At 41.4% G+C, this 8,440-nt stretch overlaps 1 long non-coding RNA gene across 2 annotated transcripts; it reads right to left on the reverse strand.

The window, feature by feature from the left end:
• Positions 1–4,170: 4,170 nt before the first annotated feature.
• On the reverse strand, positions 4,171–6,018 carry LOC123486114. 2 transcript variants are annotated; one of them, XR_006659256.1, is made up of 6 exons: positions 5,744–6,018; positions 5,558–5,657; positions 4,917–5,039; positions 4,729–4,818; positions 4,432–4,473; positions 4,171–4,290 (listed from the first exon to the last, which is right to left on the reverse strand). It is a non-coding gene; the product is annotated as an uncharacterized LOC123486114 (long non-coding RNA). The 2 variants fall into 2 exon arrangements; XR_006659255.1 differs by having other exon boundaries at positions 5,558–6,008.
• Between the last annotated feature and the right edge of the window lie 2,422 nt (positions 6,019–8,440).

The following is an 8,440-nucleotide window of genomic DNA, read 5'->3' on the forward strand; positions in this document are numbered from 1 at the left end:
TTCTTCACTTGGTTTGACACAAAAATAACACATCAAACCTTTACCAAACGTGATAATACCTTAAAGGGTGTGTTACCTAGCATGATATGAAATGTTCTTTCGACATTAGAAAGTTTAAACGTGCTATTACATACCTGTAGTAATACATAGAAACGGACACAAAGGTTATTTTCTTGACTGCACAGTTCAGACGCTTTCTTTATTGTGAAGAATGGTGCCGCCTGCCCGGAATTTCCTGTTCCCCCACTACTAACGGTCCGTGCATTCCGAGATCAGATTACAACATTTCATTAAATTACTAAAAAAGTGTAAACTGTAGCAATTTATTTCCCTTTATAGTTTATTAGGCTAAGCATGACCTTCATCCAAAAAATGTCTCTAGGGTTGGAACCGGTTCAGGGAACAGAACTGAAAAATAACGTTAAAAAGAACCGGAAACTAAAGTGTTCTATACTTTTCAGGAACAGCAGTTATTTTAAAAGCATGTAATCCAGGTAATAACCTTATTTTACTTTCCGGGTATTTTTTTCCAGTCCCACAAAATCGCAACAAAGCTCACTGTAGAAACGTATTCCAGTTTCTGCCTGCCAGATGGAATGGAAATCTTTGCCAGTGGGTGTGCGTGTGGAAACTACCTGCTCCTCCCCTCTGAAGCATAGGTTACTGTATCCGACTGACAACGTTACAAGCATGATTCAGAAATTAGGGAGATATGTTTAATTTGAGAAGAATGGATGAACTTTTTCAATGCTAGTTAAGGATACTATAGTCACCACGTTTCACATTGGATTTATTAACAACAAAAAGTTACGACCTGTTTTTAATTCTAGTGCTACACTGCACTGCACAAACAAGGTTGTTAGCTAGCTAGCTTACATCTGCTCTGGTCCAACGTTAAACCAACTCTGAAGTTCAGACATTCAATGTTCCTCCATAGAAGCCGCTCCTCCGTAGGTATAATTCTGTGGGCCTAATTCAGATAATGCAGGTCATAACACGATGCCCAGCTCTTCAATGCAAACTTTCTCTATCCTCTAACGAGCTCTCCACACCCGCAAAATGTCAAACCTTACAGTGTGCTCTGAATGATTTTCCTATACAGATACTCTGTGGTTTACTAGTGTATTTATTCTCCAACTTGGATGCCACTTCCACAAGCTTTAAATTGAGGGCCAGGTTGTCAGGATGGGTAATGTACTGTACACATTAATTACAAGTACTTACCAATAATACCTACCAATAATAATATCTACTAAATAATAATACATAAGGATCTAAACTTGTGCATTTACTTACTTGTGACAGCATCATAGATTGATAGCTCATTAAAGGCCCTCTTCCCCTTCCTGCCCTTCAAGGAGTAGCCTGTCCACAGCTCCTCTGTTCTAATTTTTCTCATCATTCGTCTGATTCCTGAGCCCAGGTCCAGGCCACAGCAGAGGGTCAGGTATCGGATCTGATAAAAAAAGAAACCCCACTCATTTGTGTGTTCCTCAGCTAAAACAGCTGGCCATACAGTTCTGATTGATAGTAATGAGAAATCATTTTTGTAGTGTATCATTAATCATGGGCTAAAACTTAAGTAAACAGGCAGAGGGCTGATCGTTTCTTCTTAAGATAAGTTAAGTGTTAATTGGGAAATAAATCCAAACACTAAATAGGTGTGGTATCGCGTCGAATGCTGGTGGGTATTGCGGTCGATCAAAGAATCGACTTAGGCTGTATCGGGTTGTAAAGGCCTTTATTCATACCACGAGGTTACAGCCCAAGTTATCAGACCCGCGGAGATCTGGAGAAGCATTCCCAAATGAATCTTGATGCTTTCTGAACCTCTGTCGTTATTCCCCCAGTATATATAATCTCCCAAGATGTGGGTGTCTCCCTCTACTGTCCAATCCCCGTGTCTACACCACACTTCCTGTCTATTGTAGGCGACGTTACTCTAAAACATTCCCTCTTGATACAAAAATCCCCATTCTTTCAGTTCCACATTAAAACATTTAACATCATCATAATTTCAATACACTACATAGGCATATATGACAACTCCATTTCGTTGACATCCAGGCTCTGTCATAGCCGGCCGTGACTGGGAGACCCATGGGGCGGCGCACAATTGGCTCAGCGTCGTCCATGGTAGGGGAGGGAATGGCCGGCAGGGATGTAGCTCAGTTGGTAGAGCATGGTGTTTGCAACGCCAGGGTTGTGGGTTTGATTCCCACGGGGGCTAGTATGAAAAAATTATAATTATGCACTCGCTAACTGTAAGTCGCTCTGGATAAGAGCGTCTGCTAAATGACTAAAATGTAAATGTAATTAAGATATTTGGATTCAATAATATTGCAGGTTGCAATTTTCTCTCAAATCTGGACGCATTCAAGGGGCTCTTGATAAACAGCTAACTTATTTTTGTCAATTGCTTTCAAAATACTTGATCTAGATTTCCCATTTTTTACAAACAGATACATTTTAAATGGCCATCCCTACCATTTTCCTTCAATAGTGGGAGTCTTTAAGTGTTACACATACAGTGAGCTCCATAATTCACTGGACAGTGACCATTCTTTTGTTATTTTGGCTCTGTACTCTAGCACTTTGAGTTTGAAAGGATACAATGACAATGAGGGTGAAGTGCAGACTGTCAGCTTTGAATTTGAGGGTATTCTTCATACATATCGCGATGAACCTCTTACGGTTCATGAGAAGCTTTTGTACGGACAGTTCCACCATTATCTGGCCTCGCATAACTTTGTAAGACAGTGAACTACTGTAGGATCATTAGTTTCACCATTATCCTCTATGGCCTCGCATAACTTTGGCAGAGCAGTCCTGAACTCTGTACGGATCATCTCCAGTTCCACCATTATCCTCTATGGCCTCCATAACTTGGTTCAGAGCAGTCCTGAACTCTGTACGGATCATCTCCAGTTCCACCATTATCCTCTATGGCCTCCATAACTTGGTTCAGAGCAGTCCTGAACTCTGTACGGATCATCTCCAGTTCCACCATTATCCTCTATGGCCTCCATAACTTGGTTCAGAGCAGTCCTGAACTCTGTACGGATCATCTCCAGTTTCACCATTATCCTCTATGGCCTCCATAACTTGGTTCAGAGCAGTCCTGAACTCTGTACGGATCATCTCCAGTTCCACCATTATCCTCTATGGCCTCCATAACTTGGTTCAGAGCAGTCCTGAACTCTGTACGGATCATCTCCAGTTCCACCATTATCCTCTATGGCCTCCATAACTTGGTTCAGAGCAGTCCTGAACTCTGTACGGATCATCTCCAGTTCCACCATTATCCTCTATGGCCTCCATAACTTGGTTCAGAGCCGTCCTGAACTCTGTACGGATCATCTCCAGTTCCACCATTATCCTCTATGGCCTCCATAACTTGGTTCAGAGCCGTCCTGAACTCTGTACGGATCATCTCCAGTTTCACCATTATCCTCTATGGCCTCCATAACTTGGTTCAGAGCCGTCCTGAACTCTGTACGGATCATCTCCAGTTTCACCATTATCCTCTATGGCCTCCATAACTTGGTTCAGAGCAGTCCTGAACTCTGTACGGATCATCTCCAGTTTCACCATTATCCTCTATGGCCTCCATAACTTGGTTCAGAGCAGTCCTGAACTCTGTACAGATCATCTCCAGTTCCACCATTATCCTCATCTCCACTGCTTGAAGATCTGCAAAATAATAAAGACTCAACAGTTTTGCTGCAAGTAGCGTGACAATACAAGCCATGAGTACCAGGCAGGACATGGATCAAGGCCATGTGAAATACCTCGATCAAAATATCCACCCTTCATATATATTAGTAGTATTGATAACCATGTATCTGCTGACAGCCAAACAATTTGGAATTGATGTTGACAAAAATAAATGCTAAGCATTGTTTATTTATTTATTATGCTTTTAGTTTGATGGCAAATCCATACAGATATTTACAAACATGGTGTCACACTTGTGTTTTACCCCAGAAGAATAGGGTGATTTCACTACTTTTGGAAATACAAGTTTCACCCATACACAGCACCACAACTATTTGGAAAGTTCTAACAGTATGCACAAAGTAGTAATATGACTTTAAATAACCTAATATGCAAAAATATGATGGTAATTTTATTCTATTGAGTGGCTTTAAAATGTTTGTAAAGCTATAATATTTCATACAATTCAATTGTTTACCCTAAAACTAATTGTTTACCCTAAAACTACAACCAGACACTTACTGTCGCTCTGGCTTGAGGTGGCACATGGCCTCAAGTCCTCTGCATCTGCAACTTCAGAGAATATCACAGATGTCAATCCGTTACCACATTTATAGTACACACTTAACAGATTTTCCTGTTCATCCCATACAGTTGGTAGGAAAAGAACTTTGAGAAAGTAGGCTTGTTTATCAGACTTGAAACATGATCTACCTTGTTGTAGGGTATTTTCAAAGACACTGGCTCTTGAAGTTACTAAAAAAATAAAAAATAAAGAACTGTTACACTTTTGGTCACTAAATAATCAAGTATGTCAAGATCAGATGGGTGTGGTAATTTCTTGTCATATCAACTGTCATTAGGTCATGATTTCATGCCGTCTCAATTTAAGACTAGTACTTGCATTAACTGTAAGCTTTTCTTCACCCACATACTTGAATGTGTGTCAAACTTACCATCAACTTGCTGATTATACATTCAATGACCTAGTAGCCTAATGCAGGATCTTACCACTAGGGGCTGGTGGAAGCTGTGGCACTGTACGCTGGGCTTGTCTGGGTTCATTTGTCTTTTTCTGGAGTGCTTCACTTCCATCATCATCTTACGAAGGACAATACAAAAAAATACTCATTTATTTCATCTACTTCCTGATGCATGTAATACACACAATGGAATAAGAGCAGTTAAGAAATCCTCACCAGGTGGCTCTACACGGAATCTGATTGGTTTAGTCACCGCCCTCTTCGCTGGTTCCTCGTCAGATTCAACATTGGAGGTGTCAATCCCCCGTTTGGCTCGTTGCTCTGCCACAGAGTAATTGTCTGTACGTGCAATAAACATTGTCATAAATAGTTTCCTATTAACACTGGCAAACCGGCTATTGAGTATTTGTAATTCACATAGTAATACTTTCAGCCAATACATATAGTACTTAAGAGGGGGAAGTTCCTGACTCTACTGACCAGGAGTGGGTTGCACCAGTTAGACGATAAGGTGTAAGAGATAAGTTGGACCTACCTACGCCCGACGTAATGATTTAGAAAATTGAACAAGATGCGACATGACTAGTCATGAAACACTTACTTTGGAAACTAGTTATAGATATATTCTATAAGTCTACCCTGCATTACACTTAGTTTTTACTCCCTGGCGTAGCAAAAGCTATTAATTACAACCAGGTGGTGACACAGGTTTACGCCTGGCTTAGAACATATTCTACGTTGTAACTAGCCTTACGTGTAGGAGTATGTTCAACTGATGCAACCTGCTCCAGAGCCACCCAACCAAGCATACATGGCAATAAAAACGGGAGTGGATGGACAGTAAAATATTATTTTACCAGTTGATGAAAAGATGGAAATTCTGTACCACTCCCATAATATTTTGTCAGGCCGGTCTCCTCTCTTAATGGAATTTCTTGGCCAGTAGCAACACAGGACCTGCAGGATATGAGACACTGTTTAAAGTGAACTATTTATCCATCTCTTTGCCTAAAAAGGGTAAACTATTTCACTGATCAACTCACCCCATCTCTCTTCTCCACCCACTGCTCTGGTACAACTTCAACATTGTTCTCTTTGACAAAATATACAACATAATAATGCTGTATGCCCTGTGCAGAAAAACAAAACACCAATTCCACACTGTTCAGTCTCTTGATTTACCAGCCAAGATAGTTTGCATAACTAATACAGCTTGTGAACTTGGCTGTAGCTAAATGGGGCTTGCTACAGGCTGTGCAAGATGGTAAGCACAACACGAGTGCACCCGTCACAGCCATAGTAGCCAGAATACATCTTTATGCATTTTACCATGGCTTTTGCAGGGGCATCACATGTTACAGAACAAACTTTCACTTGCAGTGTTGTGTCTCCCCACTTCAAGCCGGTCTGCATCAACTCTTTAAGCTCCAGCAAAGTGTCATTGAGGAATTCCCAGGGAGCTGGTTCCATGATTGCCATTGCAAGTGACAGAGGAAACAATTGTGGGTGGTATAGATTGATAGAGCACAAAAAGTGGCCATAACGAACATATGGTACTTTTGAACAAAGGAGACCATCCAGATTAAGGGATATTTCTAAAAGATTCAAATCTCCAACCACTGATTTAGGATAGATGCTTAGATGTTTCACTAACTCCACCTTCACTTTAAATCTGACAAACTCCACATTAGACTTGACTTCAACAAAAACATTGGTGGTTTCTAGGAGAGTTCTAGCAGTGGAAGGCAAATCTGGGTGACCATTACATTTACATTTACATTTTAGTCATTTAGCAGACGCTCTTATCCAGAGCGACTTACAGTTAGCACATACATTATTTTATCGAACCCACAACCCTGGCGTTGCAAACGCCATGCTCTACGCCATTCCCTCCCCTACCCTGGACGACGCTGGGCCAATTGTGCGCCGCCCCATGGGTCTCCCGGTCGCGACCGGCTACGACAGAGCCTGGATTCGAACCAGGATCTCTAGTGGCACAGCTAGCACTGCGATGCAGTGCCTTAGACCACTGCGCCACTCGGGAGACAATTAGACATTAGACTGCAGCATCTTCAGAAGTGCATCAACAACATTGTGTTTCACTTGGAAATCACTTATCCAGGTTGCCAGGTCCTCTCTGAAGGTAGAATCTTTTTCAACATCATCATTGTCAGAGTCAGTTGTCTCCTGAATTGCACAACCAGCATTGGCTTCAGTCTCTGAATCTATGTCACTGTGTGATGGCAGTCTTGGCTTAGTACCATTGTTGCGTCAAAAGACAGGTATTCATATTCAAGGCATTCACATTTTCGACTTATTTCAAAGATAAAACAACAGCAGGGTGCGAAAAAGTGTATGCATTGTGGAACCCATCATTAGCTTGTGTTTCCCTGGGGAACATATATACTGGTGCACCTTTGTGATAGCAGGTGGTGAAAAAGCATTTCACTGGAATTCCTTCATGGAAGAGGAGACTCTCATTCATACACATTCAGCTCATTTAGGATTCTGGAGACTCAACCGGTAGGCACATGGACATTGTTGTTTAAAATTGTTGCCAGTTAGGTGTTTATTTGTGTTGTGAATTCAGACCAATTGTCTAATTTAGTATATATAGTATAATTTAGTTAATATGACTACATTGAGATTATATATTTAATTTGAAATGACCTTACTTGAAGTAATGTATAGTTCTTTTTGTGTTTTGCCTTTAAAGGTTATCAACCTAACTAACTGACTAACGAACTGGAATTAAATAAAAGAAGTCCGAAGAAAATTGAGTTGTCCTTCAGTCCTTAAAGAGGCCTTTTTCAAGTTTGGGCAAAGAGCTGCAGTGTGAACCATACACAACTTGACAGTTGATAACCAGGCTTGGCAGTGAAGACAAAAGGATTAATGGCCTGAAGTCAGGAAAGCTTCCAAGAACTCTCTGCGAGCAACTGTTCTTTTTTGCTTCAGCTCCTTCACTGTTATTCCAAGAGCTTCCTCCGCCATGTTGAGATGTCAGTCAATACTCCTCTCTGCAACGACAGCTTTCCTGACTTCAGGCCGTTAATCCTTTTGTCTTCACTGCCACGCCCGGTTATCAACTGTCAAGTTGTGTATGGTTCACACTGCAGCTTTTTCACCAAACATTTCACCACCTGCTATCACAAAGTTGCACCAGTATATATGTTCCCCGGGGAAACACAAGCTAATGATGGGTTCCACAATGCATACACTTTTTCGCCCCCTGCTTGTGTTTTATCTTTGAAATAAGTAGAAAATGTGAATGCCTTGAATATGAATACCTGTCTTTTTACGCAACACCTCCCACTTGATCTCCTGGTTCTTGAACCCAAGGAGGTCACATCGGCTTTATCTTCGATGGCTTTACTTCTGCTCTTCTACAGGTAATAACACAACCTGACGTCCCTGTGAAGAATTGTAGCAGGGATTTTGATTGAACGTTTCTTTGTTTTATCTCCATGAACATGCTTCAAAGTTGAGATGGGATAACTTGGGAAGGTTCAAATATTTGCATCTCTCACAATGCCCTTCTTGTCAGCGTTGACATTGATGACCCTACCAAGCTTATACTGACTCCTCAAAGCGTTCTGGTCTGCAAGCCAGACGACGTCTCCAACGGCAACGTTTCGCTGCTTTGTCTGCCACTTACTCCTCACAAACAGGTTAGGTCCAGCCAACTGACTCCACTTCCTCCAGAACCAGTTAATTTCCGCTTGAATGACTCTTAACCG

This window comes from Coregonus clupeaformis, unplaced genomic scaffold, assembly GCF_020615455.1.
Source record: "Coregonus clupeaformis isolate EN_2021a unplaced genomic scaffold, ASM2061545v1 scaf1006, whole genome shotgun sequence".
Taxonomy (NCBI): Eukaryota; Metazoa; Chordata; class Actinopteri; order Salmoniformes; family Salmonidae; genus Coregonus; species Coregonus clupeaformis.